Source organism: Aegilops tauschii, chromosome 7, assembly GCF_002575655.3.
Source record: "Aegilops tauschii subsp. strangulata cultivar AL8/78 chromosome 7, Aet v6.0, whole genome shotgun sequence".
NCBI lineage: Eukaryota > Viridiplantae > Streptophyta > Magnoliopsida > Poales > Poaceae > Aegilops > Aegilops tauschii.
This window is the reverse complement of record NC_053041.3, coordinates 578,758,656-578,778,683: the sequence shown is the minus strand read 5'-3', so window position 1 is coordinate 578,778,683 and position 20,028 is coordinate 578,758,656. Positions and strand designations below refer to the sequence as shown.

The following is a 20,028-nucleotide window of genomic DNA, read 5'->3' as shown; positions in this document are numbered from 1 at the left end:
TCCATAGTAGTGGTTGGTCCACGTGTCATACACCCAGGTCAGGTCAGCACGCCTCACTCTCGCCGGCCGAACGGCCTGACTCGCTCGGTCGCTCCATTTCGCTCGTTTGCTCTCCCCGCTCCCCGTCGACGGCGAGCGCCGGCGGAGGTTGCGCTCGAGCGCCGCCGCCACCACCGCCCTCCGGCGCGGAGTGGATTCGCGCGTGAAGTAGATCCCGTCAGATCCTGTATTCCCTCTTGGGTACATAGATTCGCTCTCTTCCTAATTATACTCATATTCTGCATCTGTTCCCGTAAAGTAATACTAGCTCTTTGTTTTGATTTTGGCGACAGCGCGCGACATGGAGCTGAGCCCAGTCAGTTCGTCGCTGGGCGCCATGGGCTCGCTACCACGGAAGCTCGACGAGCTCCTGGCGACCGGCCACTGGGCTCTGCAGGGGGCCGTGATCCTGGATGGGATCAGGCACCTGGCCGCCGACCTCCACGAGCTGCAGAGCCTCCTGCTGAACCTCTCGAACGCGCAGGACCCTCCCGTGGCGGCGGGGTGCTGGATGAAGGAGGTGCGCGAGCTGTCCTACGACGTGGAGGACTGCGCCGACCGATTCGTCCACGCCGCCGAGACACGCAGGCGACCTGCTCGGCGTAATGCCAGCGTCGCCCGGCTGAAGATCAGCCGCCTTCCGAGGAGGCGGAGGTGGCTCCCATGGATCAACGGCAGGGTCCTGGAGTTCAGGACCCGAGCGCAGGAAGCGAGCGAGAGGTACTGGAGGTACCACTTCGATGATTGCGCCTCCGGTCCTGAATACTCTCCTCCTGCTGCTGGCCGCGCTGTGGGCGCGGAGCCTGGTGATCATGTCGGCATGGAAGGCCCTGTGGGTGAGCTCGGCCGGTGGCTGACTGATGGAGAGGAGCAGCTCAAGGTGGTAGCAATCGTCGGTGTTGCAGGGATCGGTAAAACCACGCTTGCCCTGAAATTGTGGGGTAAGCTCCAGGGACAGTTCGAGTGCGTCGCCTTTGTGCGGACAGCACAAAAGCCCAATATGAGGGGGATCATCAGCAGCATACTCTCGCAAGTTCGTCCGCACCAACCGCCGGACCCTGCCGACATGCACCACCTGATCCGTGATCTCAAAGAACATCTACAAGATAAGAGGTCAGAGTCCATATATCTGCTTCATTTGATTCACTCCACCTATTCAGGAATTTACACTACATGACTACAAGATAATGTGAGAGAGGCTTTAAGCTTACAGCTGCTGCAAGGGCTTAGAGATAAGCTAAGTTGACTTTACTTTGCTTTCTTTACAAGTTGAGCCATGTTTGTCTGGACTTCAGCTTAACTTCTGCTCCTAGAGCTAATCATGGGCAATCATACCTTTGGTTAATATACTTCTTAGTGGGTGACATAAAAATTGTGGTTCATGAAAAGTTGTTCTATCAAGCAAGTGTGCCATCATCATATTGGATCGCGGTGGTTGTGCATTCTCTACTGTAACTTCCTGAATTCCTTGTGTCCCAAAGAAACTAATGATCTAATAAACTTAAATTCCATTTTATGTTGTCTTTTTGTTTTGTCTGACAAATCATTTTTATTACGCTTAAATTATTTGCCAGGTACTTCATTGTAATTGATGACCTGTGGGCTACATCAGTGTGGGATGTTCTTAGTCGCGCTTTTCCAGAGGGTAGTTCATGCAGTAGAATGTAACTACGACAGAAATTATGGAAGTAGCTCAGGCATGCTGTGGTTATCGTCCTGACCATATTTTTCAGATGGAATTTCTTAGTGACGACGACTCACAAAAATTATTGCTCCAAAGAATTTTCTCAGAAAATCAAAGTCCTCGACGTTTCGATCACATTTTACCTCATATTTTGAGAAAATGTGGTGGTTTGCCACTAGCAATCATCATGGTAGCCAGCCTTTTAGCAAGCCGACCTGAGAAACTAGATCAACTGGGCTTTGTGCAGAGTTCTCTTGGTTCAAATATGCGGCTGCAGGCACATCCTACCATGGAAAGGTTTATGGAACAATTATTGAATGTTAGGTTCGATTGTCTTCCACATTATTTGAAGACTTGCCTGCTTTATCTTAGTACATGTCCAGAGGGCTACATATTCTTGAAGGATGATTTGGTGAAGCAATGGCTAGCTGAGGATTTTATATGTGCACAATTAGGGAAAGACATGGAGGAAGTTGCTAGAAGCTATTTTGATGAGCTTGTCAATATGGGCCTGATCCAAGTTATGGATAACAACTACAGTTATGAACTATTGTCTTATTCAGTCCACCACATGGTTCTTCATCTTATTGCATACAAGTCTATTGAAGAGAACTTTGTCACTGTAGTGGATTATTCTCAAACAGCAATACTACTTCCTGATAAAGTTCGTCGATTGTCACTGCACTTTGGCAGTGCAACATATGCAACTACACCAGCAAGTACCAGATTATCACAAGTTCGATCACTCTTCTTTTTTGGACTGTTTAACTGCATGCCTTCATTGATGGTGTTTAAGTTCCTTCGAGTTCTAAACCTTCATCTTTGGGGTGATCTTGGAAATACGAGTTTTGACCTTACAAGAATTTGTGAACTGTTTCGGTTGAGATATTTGCAGGTCACATGTAATGCCATTGTGAAGTTACCAGATCAGATTGAAGCTATGAAACACTTGGAAACACTGGAAATAAATTCAAGAGTATGCGCTATTCCACCGGACATTGTTTGCCTTCCGAGCTTGTTGCATCTCTGTCTTCGAGGTGGAACAAATCTACCTGACGGGATTGGCCATATAAGATCTCTACGTACACTAAAGTATTTTGACCTTGGTGATAACTCTGAAGACAATTTATGGAGCCTTGGCGAGCTAACAAACCTGCGGGATCTACATTTCACATATTCTAGATTACCATCTAGTGAACATTTGAAGAGAAATCTGATAGCTTTGGCCTCTTCACTTGGGAAACTCTGTAACCTCAAATCTGTCACTCTGGCTCCTGGTACTGCAGGTATCGTTGTTCTCGTTGATGGCTCGAGCAGCATGTCCTCTGCTCCAGTCTTCCTTGAGAGACTTGAGCTGTTGCCACCCATATGCATCTTTTCCAGACTTCCCAAGTGGATTGGACAACTCCGCAAAATCTGCATTGTGAAAGTTGCTGTTAAAGAACTGCTAGCGAATGACATTGATATCCTCACAGGATTACCTTCCCTCACAGTCCTCTCATTGTGTGTCCAGACAGCCCCTGAGGGAGGAATCATCTTCAATGAAGGGGCGCTCCCAGTTCTCAAGTATTTCGAGTTTAGGTGTGGCGTACTTTGTCTCGCTTTCATGGTAGGTGCAATACCCAATCTTCAGAGGCTCAGGCTAGCTTTCAATACTCATACCAGGGAGAAGTACAGCAATATGCTTGCCGGAATCGAGCACCTTATAAACCTCCAGGACGTCACTGGACGAATTGGGGTAGTCACCAAATTTGACAGAAGGGCTGCTGAATCAGCATTCAAGGAAGCCATTAGCAAGCATCCAATGTGCCCTACATCTAGTGTACAATGGCTGGATCCAGTTGAGAAATTATTTCGTCCTTCAGAAAAACAGCGTTTGAGGCGAGAAAGAGGCCCGTCAGATGAAAAGCATCGTGGTCTAGAGAAAGCCGAAGATGCGATCAAACATGCTAAGACAGGGTATGAATCTTCCTTACTCTAGAAGCAATTCTTCGCAACTTGGCCCTTTTCATTCATTTCTTCTCCTTCGGTATTACCATTATCTTTCAGACAAAAAGATTACTACCTCATTTTCCTGCACTGTAAGACATTGCAAATAAAGTTGCGCCAAACCATAGCTTAACACAATATATTATCAAGTTTCTCTTCTCTCGTACTGCTCTAACAATAAATAAATTTGCTGTCATCAGTAAAACTTCTTCCGCTGGGCTGGATCAGGACCGCGCCGTTGAGGCCTACAGAAACTCTTGTTCAGGTCCTTTTTTTCTTCAAAAGCGTGTTAGAACGCGCTACTTTTGCATTACAAGAAAGGCCACCAAAATGGGACAAAGCTACAGAACCACCAAGAGTAGCACTGACCGAACTGAGAGCAAGAAAGAGCAGCAAAACCTAGAGACACCGCTAAATTATGCACAAAGGAAAAACCAACAGCAAAGCTCTCATTCAAGTGCTTTGGATGGGAATAGGACAGAGGATGCAAAGTTGTTCAATACCACTTCTTCATCACCAAATTTGCAAAGCATTCTAGCTAGTAATCAGAATGTAGCTGCTGAACCTGAAGAGCAGATGTTGCCAGACACCATGAAACAAGAGTTTCTGGATAGCAGCCAGTCTGGGGAGCAGATTGCTGCTGAAACTGGTGTGCATTCACAGGTCTCTACTCTCTCATCGCGTTCTCTCTTGCCAACAAGGTACCTCTATGGCTTGACTCCACTTAAAAATTTCCATCACTGTATGAATCTTTTGCCTGAAGAATTGTGATAAAAAAAAACGATCCTTTCCTTTCAGGCACCACAAAGAAGGAGAGCCTGCTTCTAGGCTCAACTTAGCTGGAGAAGGTACGGAGATGAGCTCAAACATCATTCGGAAGCAGGTAATAAATTTGGTTTGGCCTATTCTGGCACATAGGTGATCTGATGTTCTGATGAAGATCCTTCCACAGGATATTCTTGCTAAGGTTAAAGAACAGGAAGAACAAATTGCTCGTTTAAGAGTGCAACTTGTTGACTACTCAGTGAAGGTGATTATGCATCCGAAGAATCATTACCTTTTTTTCCTTACACTTCCTCTGTTTCTGGTATATGATCTGATGTCCTACATTTCTTGATAGGAATCCCAAATACTTAATGACAAACTTGTTTTGGAAAAACGCATTGCGCATATGCGAATGGCAAGTATCTTTATCCTATCAGGTTAAGTTACTATCTTCGTGTACACCAGACTATTCTATAACACACTGTTTTCAGGAATTTGATCAACAGCAACAAGATCTTGTTGATGCCGCATCAAAAGCTTTATCTTACAGACAAGACATTATGGAAGAAAACCTCCGTCTGACACACTCATTACAGGTAACTTTATTCATTGTTATACTTTCTGTTAAAACTCAGAGAGCCAATTAACATTTTTGATGGTGAACCGATGTGTTTGATTTAATCTTGCTGTGCACTTGGAGCTATTTGAGTGAATTTTTGTTTTGAATATAACTCTAGTTCTTATGTGAACTGAAACATTTACGAGACTGAACTTCCTTTCTGCTCCGCAAAGCATCCAAACAAGTGTAGGTGACTACCTATGGCCTCTGTATAAACAAAGTGATATTGGAACCTGTGTGGGGAACCACCCAGGAGATAGGAGTAGTTTCCAAAGGGCAGCCCAGTGAACGTGGCTCCCGCTTGCGCAGGGTCCGACCAGTGTCTATTGTATGCAGTCTTTCCCTACATTTCTGCGAGGGGCTGTTTCCAAGACTCGTACCTGTGACCTCATGGTCACAAGGCAACAGCTTTACCGCTGCGCCAAGGCCCCCCTTCCAAAAAAAGATAGGAGAAGTTGCCAATTCCAAAAAAAAAGGAGATGGTGCTTTAATCCCTTACTCTCTTATTAGTTATTTCTTTTAGAAGCTTACTGTATATGGTTCAATGTGTTTCCTTATCTTCTTGCGCTGTTTTTTTGTCTACTTTTCATGAGTAACACTGAATTTAACCTTTGGTACTACATAGGCAGCACGTCGAAGGAGATCAACTTTCGTATCTTCTTTGTTGCCTCTTCTATCAGCACATAACCTGCAGCCTTCTGTTCCCGATGCTCAATCAATTGTTGGCAATCTGAAGGTATGTACAGCCTATTTTTTACAGTAACTAGCATGTGTTCTGCTTTTTCACTAAGTGAAAAACCAATACAACACAAAGCCAAACTAATAAAACAGAGAAGAACAGTTGTTGGCAATCTGAAGGTATGTACAGCCTATTTTTTACAGTAACTAGCATGTGTTCTGCTTTTTCACTAAGTGAAAAACCAATACAACACAAAGCCAAACTAATAAAACAGAGAAGAACAGGAAAAGTCCGAATCTGCAAAAGAGCAGTTTGGTTGTACATGAAGCATGTTGAAATACATTGCCCACCTCTCTCCTTTAGTTTGGATTCTTGAATGAACTCGTTAGAGCATGAATTCAATATGGACGTGTTTGGTTGGTCGCATTAGGCCCAGCCAGGCCTGGTCGGGATGTTTTTGGGCTGTTTGGTTACCTGAGTCGCATGAAAAAGTTGGCCCACACGGAACTCAAGCACCTCTCAGGCTGCATAGGAACGCTCAAATCGGCCGTTTCTACCGGGCCAGGCTGAGGCGAGCCACCTTCGAGGGGCACATGGTGGGCCCTCTTGCACGAGAGGATGTGAGCCGTATACACCTTGTACGTTGTTTCTTCTTCCACCTCCAGTAAGCTCCTTCTCTAATCTCCTTTCTTAGGTCAATTCTAATCCACACAACGGTGCATCAATTTGAGATAAGCTCTACATGAAAAAGATGCGCATCGATGTTATGGTTCCATTTTTGTGATCAGTTCGTAGTTTCGTCGACTGTAAATGTTTAATTTCGTGTTCATGTTTGGAGCTATTGTGGATGAATTTTGTCAAATTTGTCGCGCACGGTTGACCGTTTCAATTCACCTTTGATCAGTAGCTTCATCTTACAGTTTGACACGACTTTCATGTTGCATATTTTCTGTTTCAACGATCGTAGACGATTAAACCTGACTTCTTCCTCGTGAAGTATACACGCATATGTGTGATTTGTGTTAATGACACTCCTTAAGCTCGGTCTCCTCTCCTCTATCCTGCTACACCGGTGTCACCGCCGGCGTCACTCCTCTCGGCCTCCTCTCCCGCGTGCTGTTACACTAGCGACACCGTCGGCGTCGTTCCTCTCAACCTCCTCTCCCATGTCCTACTACACCCGCACGGTTGTTGTTCCTCTCTGCATTCTCTGCCATGTCCTGCTACACTGAAGCCATCACCGGCGTCGTTCCTCTCGGCCTCCTCGCTCGCGTCCTACTACAATGGTGTTTTCGCCATCGTCGTTCCCTCCCTCCCGCGTGTTGTTGCATTAGCGCCACCGCCGGTGTCGTTCCTCTCAACCTCCTCTCCCATGTCCTACTACACTCACGCGATCGTCGTTCCTCTCTGTCTGAGTATTTAACCAAAACCTACCACAATTCATGGAAACGTGTCGAAAAACTACCACTTTACGATTTTGTGCCAAAAACTACCACTTTTGTCCTAATCTGTTGCTAAAAACTACAAAGTGTGAAAACTGCTCGCTTTGGCTTGTTTATGATAGTGTGGCCCACATGTCAGGACGGAAAAAGTCAGCATCGTTAACTTTGCCGTCACCGTAGAAAGAGATCGAGACGGCGACTGCCTTCACCGGAGGCGGAGAAGATGAAGTTCTACGGCGGTGCGGCCGCATCTGGAGGAGACGGCGTGACCTGCAGGCGACGCACCGGCGCGAGCAGGGCGGCGGGAAGGTCCGGGGGAGGCGGATTCGGGGCGGCGTCTGCCGGATCTGGCGACAACGAGGCTGGACGGTGATGGGGAGGCCTGCCGGCGGCGAGCCCCGGGACGGCGGCCGCTCGGGGCGAGGCCATGGCGATGGGCGGCGTGGGGCGGTTCGCTGGGCGGCGGGGCTGCGCCAGGAGGCGAGGCTGCAGGATCCGGTCGCGGTGGGGTCGGCGGCTGCCGGCGGTGAGGGGAGACGAGCGGGGGCGCGGCGGGAGCTTGGGTCCGCGGGTGGCTACGAGGACAGGCGGTCACGGGCGTTAATGGCTGGCCATGAGCGCTTCGCCACGCTGGCACCTAAACAGTGGGGTCGGGCAGTCAGATTCGGGTTTAACCCAGGCAAGCGAGCAGTTTTCACACTTGGTAGTTTTTAGCAATAGATTAGGACAAAAGTGTTAGTTTTTGGCACAAAATCGTAAAGTGGTAGTTTTTCGACACGTTTCCATGAATTGTGGTAGTTTTTGATTAAATACTCTCTCTGTCTCCTCTCTCATGTCCTGCTACACTGAAACCACCGCCGACCTCGTTCCTCTCGGCCTCCTCGCTCGCATCCTACTACAATGGCGCCGTCATCATCGTCGTTCTTTTCGACCTCCTCTTCTGCGTCCTACTACACTGACGCCGTCATCATCATCGTTCTTTTTGGCCTCCTCCACGTCCTACTACACTGACGACGCCATGGCAGGCACACTGCATTTTTTCACCATCATCCTCTGCCTCAACGCCTTCCTAATCGTTACTCCACAGGACTTTCTTTGCGGCGACGGCGCTAGCAAATAGCTCACCGTGCCGCCGATGAGATCGCTTGCCCGCGACTCCGTGCTCGTCATGTGGACGCGGCGCCGTGACCACCGCCCACCGCTGTCGCAGAGGCACTCTAGTGTAACACTGTGTGTTATGGGTAGCTGTTAAGTCTTAAACATATTCCGTGCAAGCAACCAAACAACATGCACTCATCTGACCACGTACAATGTGAGCAACCAAACACGGTGCGTAGAGGCATTGTTACGATGCAGGGAGAGGACATGCAGGCAACCAATTAACATGCAGATGTTAGGTTTTTGCCTGCATATACTCAACCAGGCCCAACTGGGACAAGTATGCAAAAGGGCAAAAAACGATGCAGGTAACCAAACGCGCCCTATGGTATTGAAGCCAAGAGGTCTCAAATTCAAGACCCGGTCAACACACTATTGAAGAATAAAAATAGTTGCAGCCTACTAACACCCCCCCCCCCCCCCCCCCCCCACACACACACACTTCTATGCTGATCCAAGCTTTAGACGTGGGATCGATATAGGCTACAAATATTTTATTTAATATTGCATTGGCTGGGTCTTGAACTTGAGACCTCTCGGCTCTGATTCCATGTTAGAGCAACTTATCTATATGGCATAGCCCAAGGAGCCAATATATATTACAAGAGACTTAGACTTGGAGTACAAGTTAGGAAATCTAGGCTAATAATACGTATGGAGACCTAGACGAACACTAATACTCCTTAACAAACAACTCCTACCCCTCGCTTGCTTCCAAAATGAGGCTGAAATCATCACAAGCAAGATCAGAATCGTTGTGCCCATTGTGTTTCCCCCCCTCCAAAACTCATCTGCATCTTTCTTTTGAAAACTGCCAAGCTTTACAAGCAGCAGCAGAGATCTCGTTTCTTTTTGGCATTCTTCTTCCTAAGGCACACTTTGCTCCACCAACCATTTCGGGCTGCCAGACATTTCTCTTGAACAACACCACTTTAGAGAAGCAACAGGGAAGGGTAAGGTTGGCAGACGATTCCATATGTACAACTTTTCATGCTTGTTTGGACTAAGCTGCAAATTTTTTTACCAAATAAACTTGTACAACGTCGACTAGGAAGTCTCTTGTGATATTTGAGGTTTACTAAGGAGATAAACTACCTTCTTGATAGGGATTCTATGTGATGTGATGGGCCTTTTTAGATATCACATACAAGTGATTTAGCAGACAACAAACACCTATGATCCAGCCAGACCCATTTCCTTTATGTTTTCATTTGTTTATTGTCGTACAATAATATTCATGTATTTTTGGTCATTGTGTCATTTTCCTATAGAATATCAATGGAAAGAAACATCAGTAGCTTAACTTTTGAAAACAACTTCTATAGCTTCTTTTGTTCCTTGCTTGGTTGAAGCTGAGCCTATATTGCACAATTCTATATTGAGACTACATTTTTTTGTAGGTTTTGTTTACTCATTCGCAAGAGAAACTCGCTATTACTGAGGTGAGTCACATTGAGCTTAGGTTGGAGTTCGTTCCTGATAAAGTAGCTCTTGTTATGCTTCACAGCTTGGTACTGGTACTTTCTCACAGAACTTCGAAATTGCCTTTTGTGCAAACTTGGATGATGCAGGAGAAACAGAAGAAATCACAGTACCAGATTGCTCGGCGTGCTGAATCTTCAAATAATACGGCACAATCACCTTCTCATCCTGCTCGAAATACGCTGGTTGCTTCTGTATGATGCTACCCTAGTTTGTCCTTTACTCTTTGAATGCATGCATGTTCTAACTTCCCACATTTCCAGAGCCAAGCCAGCCTTGGCATTGTGCCCCAGCAAGCATATTCTCATGCAGAGTCTCCAATTTCTTATCCCGTTCGAGCTAGACGGGATTGGGATTTATTGGCAAATGAGAACCGTCAGATCCTCCCAACCAAGGCTGCTCTGACAGACACAGAGCATGACAATGCTGGAAGGACCTCTCCTCCAAGAAGGTTACTATTGTACTACCAGCTAATTGACCTTGTGCAACGGGGCATACATATTTTAGTGGTTCACATCAATTCTGTCACGCATATACCTTCCACCCACTATCCTCGCCTCCCCAGTCCAATCTTACCACCTATGGCAATGGCTCATCTGGTCACAATCCCCCTTCCACTGCCTGCCAAACACACTTTGGATTTTAAACACATAATTGTGCAGTTGTGTATATGAAGATTCCAAGAAGGAAAAAAAAAACTTAAGAGGTCATTCATATCCGTCCAGCCTTTGCACGGTAGTAGGATGAAAGGAAAAATTGAAGACGTAGGAACCTAACCTTGGTCTAGCAAAAGCATAAGTGGAGAAAATATGAGCTCACAAGTGGACCTGATGATACGGTAGAAATCATATCGAAAAGAAAGTGTGCCTCTTGAACAACTCTCGATGAATAACAGTATTAAGCAAATCGGTTGGACAACTAATTTCCTTGAGTATACTTTTATCAACGTTTACATTTTAGAACATCCTTCTTAAACGCTAGCCTTTGCATAGAACATTCGCCTTCTCACAACATTGATGGATCGCTAGGGCTTGGCAGCACTCGTAAGAAGATTTAGTACTATCAAATAGTATACAGTAATGGATTAGGCAGGACACCTGGTTGGATATTTTATTTCCATGTACTACGATTTCCATATTACTGAAGGAACGAGATGTGATGTTGGACAAAGAAATTGGAAATAAATCAGTGCGAGTACTACTTTTCTAGTTTGCCAAACGAAAAAAAGATTAGTTTCCATATTACTGAAGGAAGGAGATGTGATGTCGGGCGGTGTGAATTGATGGGAGATGTGATGTCGGGCGGTGTGAATTGATGGGAGATGTGATGTCTGGCAAATAAATTTGTGAATAAATATCGGACCCTGATAAGTGCCACACGTGTGGCACAAAGCAATTCCGCCCTGACGTTTCTTAATGGCAAGTTTAGTTACAGGAGAATGGCAACTTTAGTTGTGAAGCATGACAACTTTCTGCTTGGTTGTTTGGATGGCAAGTTTCAATTTTTTGGGTTTTTTTATGGCAACTTTAGTGTAAAAAACATTAGGGCAGTGTTACTTCGTGCCACACGTGTGGCACTTATCATTTGGGTAAATCAATGAGGTACTATGTTTCCAATTTGCAAACGAAAAAATGATTAGTTTCCATATATTACTGAAGGAGAAGTGATGTCAGGCAAATAAAATTGGAAATAAATCAGTGGTAGGCCGTGTGAATTGATTGGAGGGGTGGAAGTGATGGAAGCGAACAGGCGTACCAAACTCCCCTTCAATAGTAGTAGAGATTAAGAGCCTCAGCATGACAATTACCCAAGTTATTTATAGCCCTTTCTATTTGTATGGCCCATAATTCATGCCCCATCTTTGCTGATCATTGTTGTTGTTTTTTCAACTTCCTCATTATTTTTGTTTCAATATTAATATACGTTTATAAGCATGATCCCAACGTGAAACATTGATTCTAAGCTCCAAACTGCAAACATTCATCGTAATATCTAAGAATCATGTATACATATTGGTAAATTTGGGCTGCCTGTGCCTACCCCCGGGCTGAACCCATTCTGTGATCTGTTTGTTTCATTGATGCAATGGAACAGGGAGCGATGCTCCTATTTTTCTTTAAAAAATATCATGTTTACCCGAAATTACATATGTTCCTTTCAAGCATTGACAACTGAAGAAGTGAAAGCAGAGTATCTGCATTATAGCTTAAGCTCATCTATTTGCCAATAATGGAGAACTTTATATGCTTGAAACACCAGTTTGGCCATGGCTGCAATGAAACAACGTAAGGCGTGCCATTCTTTTCAATTTACTAGCAAAAAGGCCCGTGCGTTGCAACGGGAAAAAAAAAATTCTCATATCTCTAGCTGGGTCAGTTGAACAAACTGTGCATGGCCGGTTCACAGGTTATGAGATCGAACCCTCCTATCGGCAATTTTTTTTTTGCCAGCTCTCCGGACCTGAGCCTCAGCGCACCGCCAAGTGGGCTTTCTCGGTTGGACCAAAACGGATGGCAAGTAACGAAACCAAATAGCTTACGTGAAATTAACTGAAACGGGACCAATTGAAGCGGGACGAAACCAAGAATATCACTTCCCTTTAATAGTAGGTATAGATGGTGTTTTCTTATACAGTTTAACTTGTGCAGGGTACTTTTAGCAAAATGATTTTGTTAGTTGAGCAATTTCGATACGGATAGACAAAGTTGGTTTTCTTATTGGGTCTGTCTTCTCTTGTTTATGCAGCAACCAATTTACCAAGTATGGTGTAGCAAAAGAAACTGAGCATGAATCTTGTGCTGGACGATCCCGTGCTGTACGATTTAACTTTGAATCCAAGGATCAAAACCCATCATTCAAGGACCCTGTTGGGGGTGATGTAACAAAAAATCTAGAAGGAGCTGAAACCCAAACTTCACGAGAATCTCCTGCGGAGTGGACTCCTCAAGGCCCACCTCATTTGGCATCTGGCCTTGACGGTGGGAACCTGTCTTACCCTTATCTTCCTACTGTCCTTGAGGAGCCTAGTTCTTCTTTCCCTGAAGGTGTTAGATATTTTGATTTATGCAATTTCCTTCTCCTTATTTCTTCAGTTCCGATGGTAAACACCATTTTTCATGAATATGCAGCTGTGGAGGATGACCCACTGCCAGCCATAGATGGGCTAAGAATCACAGGTGAAGCTTTTCCTGGAAGTGAACTTCAAGCAAGTGGGTATTCCAGCAATGGGACCACAAGTTGTTATTTTGAGGTGCGGTTTGTAGTTATGGTTCAACACATTTTGATGTTCTATCAAATTCCTGTCATTTTTAATTTGTTTAAGTGTTTGCAAAAAAAAATGTGCACACAGTGGGTACGCCATTTGGAAGATGGATCGGTAAATTACATAGAAGGTATTTTTTACGTGCTGCTAGGAGACTTTTATTTTATTTTCATGTCATTTTATTTGGCGTACTATGAGGGAATTAAAATTAACATTGCCATTGCCTGATGTAGGTGCAAAGCAACCCACATATTTAGTTACTGCTGATGATGTGGACTCTTTACTAGCCATAGAGGTCCAGCCTCTAGATGACAGAAAAAGGAAGGTAATCTTCTGTCTGACCATTCTTAACTGGACCTTGGTTTTTTTGCACATTGGAATAGATATCTTTGTTTGGTTTTGTTTACAGAGCAGATTCTGTAGGTTGGGAATAATATACTGTATGCATTTGGTTAGGATTTATCTCTGTATTTGTTTGAAAACTATAAATGTGCTGACCATAGTAACTTTTAGTAGAGCACTCATAATATTTGTTGTGGGAATAGTAAATCTTACCTGGCGGTCCCACCTAGTTCTACATGGCATCTACGTGCCAAACTATCAAATACAAGCCAACTTAACAAAAGTCCTAGCACCTAGCCATGGTCAACAAGTGAAAAGAGGAGAATAGATATAAAGATGTCAGCATGAAGGCCCAAGTGAAAGCTCAAGATGGTGGTGGAGAGTGTTGGGAATTATGCAACTTGTATTTCCATGGGGCCATAGGCCAATATATATACATGTACAGGCGCAACATGAGCCTTCGTAAAGAAATCTGCCAACTGTAACTCGGAAGGCACATACTGAAGAGCAATAACCTGATCTTGTACACCACAGCGCACAAAAGAAGTATCAACACCCATATGCTTGGTGAGCTCATGCTTCACAGGGTCGTGGGCACTGCTAATAACACATGTACTGTCAGACAAGAGCAAAGTAGGTGTAGTGACAGAAACACCAGACTCCTGAAGTAACCACCGAAACCAAGTCACCTCTGCCGTCAAAAGAGCCATGGCTCGCAATTCAACCTCTGCATTCGAACGGGAAACTACAGTCTGTTTCTTCGTCTTCTAGGCAATGAGAGAACAACCAAGAAAAATACAGTAAGCAAAAAGTGAACGGCGATCCGAGGGATCACTAGCCTACATAGCATCTGAATAGGCATCAAGGTATAATGAACCGGAGTAGGAGAGATCGTGCCGCAAAGATATTAGAGAACACGGAGGTGACTGTAGTGAACCGAAGTGGGAGCAGAAACAAACTGAACTCAAAATATGAACATGATAGGAGATATCCAAACAAGTGACAGCTAGAAAAACAAGACTCCCAACAAGATGACGATAACGCGTCAGATCAGACAAGGGATCGCCATCAGTTGCACACGGAGGTAAACATTGAGCTCAATGTAGTGTGCTCATCAGTAAGAGTGGCACGAGCAAGAACATGGATATACTTTTCTTGGGATATAAAAAAGACATCAGAGGTAGAAGATACCTTAATCCCAAGAAAGTAGCGAAGAGGGCCAAGATCAGACATAAGAAACTGCTCACTGAGTCGTGCCTTCACAAAGGCAATATACTCATGGTCGTCACCAGTGATGACCATGTTATCAACATATAGAAGAATAAGAGTCTGACCTTGAGCAGAAAGGTGGACAAACAACGCGGGATCATGAGCACTCGCTGGAAAACCAGCGACAGTCTCCACAGAGGCAAAACGCTCAAACCAGGCGCGAGGGGCTTGCTTAAGGCCATATAAAGAGCGACGAAGACGACAACCATGCCGTCTGGAACAAGATACCCACGTGGTGGTTGCATGTAAATCTCCTCACACAGCTCACCATTAAGAAAGGCATTCTTAACATCAAGCTAAGACACGGACCAGCGGCGAACAGAGGCCATGACAAGAAGTGTGCGAACAGTGGTCATATCCACCACAGAGCAAGTCTCATCGTAATCAGGAACATGCTCCTGCTGGGCCACGAGCCACAAGACGAGCTTTGTAATGCTCAAGGGAACTATCAGAGCGGGTCTTAACCTTGTAGACCCATTTACAAGTGATGAGACGAACACATGAAGGAAGAGAAACAAGATCCCATGTGTTGGTGCGCTCAAGAACAGAAATCTCCTCTGTCATCGCCAGCTGCCATTTAGGATGAACAACAGCATCATGATAAGAAGTCGGCTCAAGGACAACAGCGCCACCGCTTGAAGAACCAAGGCGCTCAGCAGGTAGAAGCGGACGAGGACGCAAACCTTAAGTGGGCTAAGATGAGGAAGATGGCGCATCAGTAGAGGCACCCACAACACGTGGGTGACGAATATAATATTGAGGAAAAGATGGAAGAATACGAGGAGGGATCACTAGGATAGGCGAAGGTGACGGAGAAGGCACCGGTGATGAAGTGCAGAACCCTATGACAAGCAGGGTGAGGAAACCATGGGAGATGGCGGCGGCGGATTTGCAACAGTCGGAGAAGTAGGGGCGGTAGGACGAACGTGCAAGGGCTCAACGGGAGTGACAGGTCTGTCAGGAAAAGTGAGGAAAGATATATCCTCCACTGAAAAAAGGTCGAGGAAGATGGACGCGGTAGAAGGGACGAGGCTCATCAAAAGTCACTCCCGAGAAATACACAACTGACGACCGACGGGATCCCAACAACGAGAGCCCTTATGCTCATCACTATAGCCTAAGAAGATACACTCAATAGACTGGGCGGTCAGTTTGGTGCGTTCATGAGGGGCATGAAGAACATAGCAAACAAAACCTCAGAAATGATGCACCGAATAATCAGGAGAACGATCAAAGAGACGCTCGAAAGGAACGCCACCCTGCAGAGTAGCGGATGGTTGAACGTTGATGAGAAAGGTGGAAGTGAAGAAAGCCTCGGCCCAAAAGTGAGGCAAAAGAGAGGCATTGATCGTCAACGCATGAGCCGTCTCAATAAGGTGACTATGCTTGCACTCAGCCACACCATTGTGAGCATGAGCATCGGGAGAAGAGAACTGAGCAAGAGTCCCCTGCTCTAATACCATGTTAAGCTTCATGCACTAGACAACACAACCAAAAGTTTGAATTGATGAAAAGGGTTAGGCAATCCACATATACACTTCAACACCCCCTTTCATGTGTGATGGGGGAAGTTAACACGTGAATAGACTCAAAGGTATGGCTCAGCAGGCCTATACATGGACACAGAGGGGTCAGTAGCAATTTTTGGATAAATTCTGAAAGCCCAGACTTGAACTCAAGACCTTAGGCTCTGATACCATGTTGGGAATTATGCAACTTGTATTTTCATGGGGCCATAGGTCAGTATATATACATGTACAGGTGCAGGAAATATGCAGAAAACCCCTTATACATATAATACTCTAACAGATAGTTGAGTAGGGTAGTCCACCATGACTAAACACCACCCCCTAGTCCATGGACTAGGGGATTACCAAACTTGCTCCTCCCACCTACCACCAAAAGGGTAGGCTGGTCATCTGTCAAGGAAGACTAGCCTAGCCCCGTGTGATCAATGTGCCCTCATTCACTCTCACTTGAATCAACTCAAGGGGAGAGATCTAGAGCTTCAAGACCTGATGGGGTATCTCTAGTCTCGGACCCAAGGATTCTCGGGCGATTCGGACCGTCGTTGAGGAAGTGAAGTTTGGAGGCGATATTGGGAAGTCCCATACAAAAGTCGTCGATCAAGTCTCCCTCGGGTCTTCTCCTAATATATGACTAAGCCGCGCTCCGTCGAGGCGAGCAAACCTATTTCAAAAACATCAATGTGTTAACCTTATCGGTGTACTACGACCTTTTGCTACAAGGCCTTACCCCCCCCCCCCCCCCCCCCCGGCAACCTAGCATTGTGTCATAACCATTAAACTGAAAATACCCCCTTATCTCGTGTTGACGACGAGAACATTATTTTACTTTATCTGAAGCATTTGTTTTTTTGTAGGGGGAGATCGTGAAGGTTTATGCTAATGAGCAGAGAAAAATTACTTGCAGTGAGTTTGTTGAGAAGATTTTTTTTAATCTTTGGTAGATAGCATAAACTTTTCATGCCTTTTGTGTTTTAACTGATTAAGTACCTGAGGTTAGTCCTGGCCATGGGCAGCCCGGCCCGGCCCGAAAAAGCCCGGCCCGGCCCGGCCTGACGCCGCTCCCGGGCCGGGCTCGGGCCTAGATTTTGAGCCCGAAGACCGGCCCGGGCGGCGCCCGGGCCCATCGTTTTCGCGTTTTCCTGGAGGACGGGCCGGGCCGGCCCGAAGCCCGACGGGCTTTTACGTGTTCGGGCCGGGCTCGGGCCCAGAAAACAGGCCCGGCGGCCGGGCCGGGCTCGGGCCTGGATTTTTTGCGTCGGGCTTGGCTAGGCCCGGCCCGAAGCCCGGCCCGGCCCGAGGTATGGCCAGGTATACCTGAGGTCCATCCCTAGGGCAGTAGGGGTGCAGCGCACCATCCCACATAGGCCCACAAAAGTGACATGTCAATACAGATTAAACTAACTGCACTATTGCTCAATTAGAAGTAATTTCTCTAAATACGAAGCGGGCAGTCGGGCGCAGCTTTGCATCACCATCCATCCCCCCTCCCCTAAGGATTTATAAAATAATGCTAGTTCTGCGCTGGCTGTTAAGTACAACAACAGAAGATTCTTATCTGTGCAGATCCTGAAATGAAGGAGCTCATCGAGAAAATTCTTTCAATTGGGCATGTGTCTTATGAAGTTCTGCTACCTGTATGTGGTCTATACTTCTCTCTAGTGGCCTGCCAAAGGCTCAAAGCATTCTTGCTGCGCCTTTTTCTATTTCATATAACCATTGAAAGGTTAATTTTGCAGGTTAAATTTATAAATATGTGGGATTCTGCCTTATTGGCAATAAACAGGGAAGGTTACAGCATTAAGTATAATGGACGGCGTGGTGTTGTTATGACAGAGAAATTCCGGCAAGCTACGACTGTATGGTTCCGAAAATCATTTTCCTCAACATTACTGTCCTTGCTGCTGATTATACTCCTCGGTAGTCTAAAAAATTGTGATGCCTGCGATAAAATCTTTTGAAATGTCATTAGTTGGCTGCATGGAGTTTATGTTAGCATATTTTCATAAAAGTTACTTTCCTGATGGTATAATTTATTTATTTTTGAAACAGATTGATGTTATAATTTAATTCTGGGCATTTAACAGCTTTTGCAAATCTTATAAAATGACAGGTTGAATTCTGCAGGGCCGCAACAGTAAAACATAATTCCTGTTGTGATCAAGGCAGTAGTTTGTTTGCTACTTTTGCTTCTATGGATTTTGTATTTTCTATTTCGTTCTCAGACATTCGACCGATTTTTCCATTGCATCGCTTGTTCAGCATGTATCAGTTTACAAGTGACAGCTATAATCTCATACTATGTTTACAGATCAATATTCCATATGGGCGTCCGACTGAATTTTCAATCCAGTCTGCTAAGGGTGCTCAGTATAATCTCAAGCCTGCAAAAAGTTCCCCGTGAGTTCAAAACTGAGTCACTGCTTTAAATTTCTAGCGCATTTGCATTGCAGTCCATTGAGTCACATGTACTAGTAGCTAGCTGTACATCGTGTGATGAACACGAAACCTTGGCATCAGAAGAATACCAGTGTCGGTCAGTTGGCGTTGTTATTATCTCTGTCTTTGCGGTGTTTTTTGAAGAAAAACGAATCAAGAGCACAAGACGTTCAAACCGTGTCGAGCTTGTAGGTACTAAACGACGGCTCTCTGCATTTTTTTTCAGATCACGAGATGCCATCGTTCTAATACTGAGGCTGTACAGAATGAAGGTTCGGGCATTCTGTCTTTTTTTAGTGTGGCATTTTGTCTCTTGCACGTGCTTTAATTCGTGTCTGCTATCCCGAGTCAGGGCGCACTGGAACATGTTTTCCCTCGGTTTGTTGATGTGTACTACGTACTAGTTTGGAGTAATGAACTTACGTTTGCTGTTTTGTGGTACATGATGGAAATGTGGGACTGAAATGGAAGATGTGTGTGCCTTTGTGTGTTTTCTGCAGGCTCTTGAGAAGAGCAAGGGAAGGAAAAAGGGGATCTTCTTCAAGTAGAGTAGAGTACGGTGAGTTCAAGACGCTGTACTGTTTTTCCCGTAGAAAAGAAGCCGTGGCGTACTCCCCCATCATGTCAGATCCACAGAAAAGAAGCTGTGGACCAAACAATCGGAGCACAAGAATTCAGGAAAATTGCTCAATTCGGGAGGAATTCTATATACATTGTACTATAGAGTGTATATGTTCTATATACATTGTACTAAAAATAGCAACTGAGATGAATAAGCAGGCAATCAGCTACAGCCCAGCCTCTTATAGGCGTCATAGGTGAAAGATATTACACAAAGGTAATAAGTGGTGAAGTGGGTAGACAATTACTTTATTAATGTGAAACAACATTTAAAGGGATACAAAGAGGGTCATGAGGGGATATCAGCCACAAATGGCAACCCTGTGGGAGCGCTACTGAAAATTTTACAAGGTAATAAGCGGTAAAGTGAGTAGACAATTACTCGATGGTAAATAGTTATGCCTGGAGTGATATGGGCCGTTGGATAACTGAAGAAGTGAACGCTTCTTCTGACCAGCTTCGACACTTTGTCGGTAAGCTAGGGTCTGATAATGGCCCCTCTTAAGAAGTGATCTGTCCTCAAGGCACCAGATTAGGAGCACTGTAGATAAGAAGAAGTTTGGAGTAGACTGAGAGTGTGATGTTTTTTTTTTCTGAAGCAACTGCTGAGCAAAGTCAGGACCCCCCATTGCCGCTGGATACCTGGCTGAGAGAATGTAAAATCATAGACAATATGCTTTCCTGAAGGAATGCTTCCCAGGATGCAGATCAT

The 20,028-nt window shown here is 45.2% G+C and overlaps 1 pseudogene; it reads left to right on the top strand.

Moving 5' to 3' along the window:
• The first annotated feature begins 20 nt into the window (after nt 1-20).
• Nucleotides 21-19,600, top strand: LOC109774893 (disease resistance protein RGA5-like; annotated as a pseudogene).
• Nucleotides 19,601-20,028: the final 428 nt, after the last annotated feature.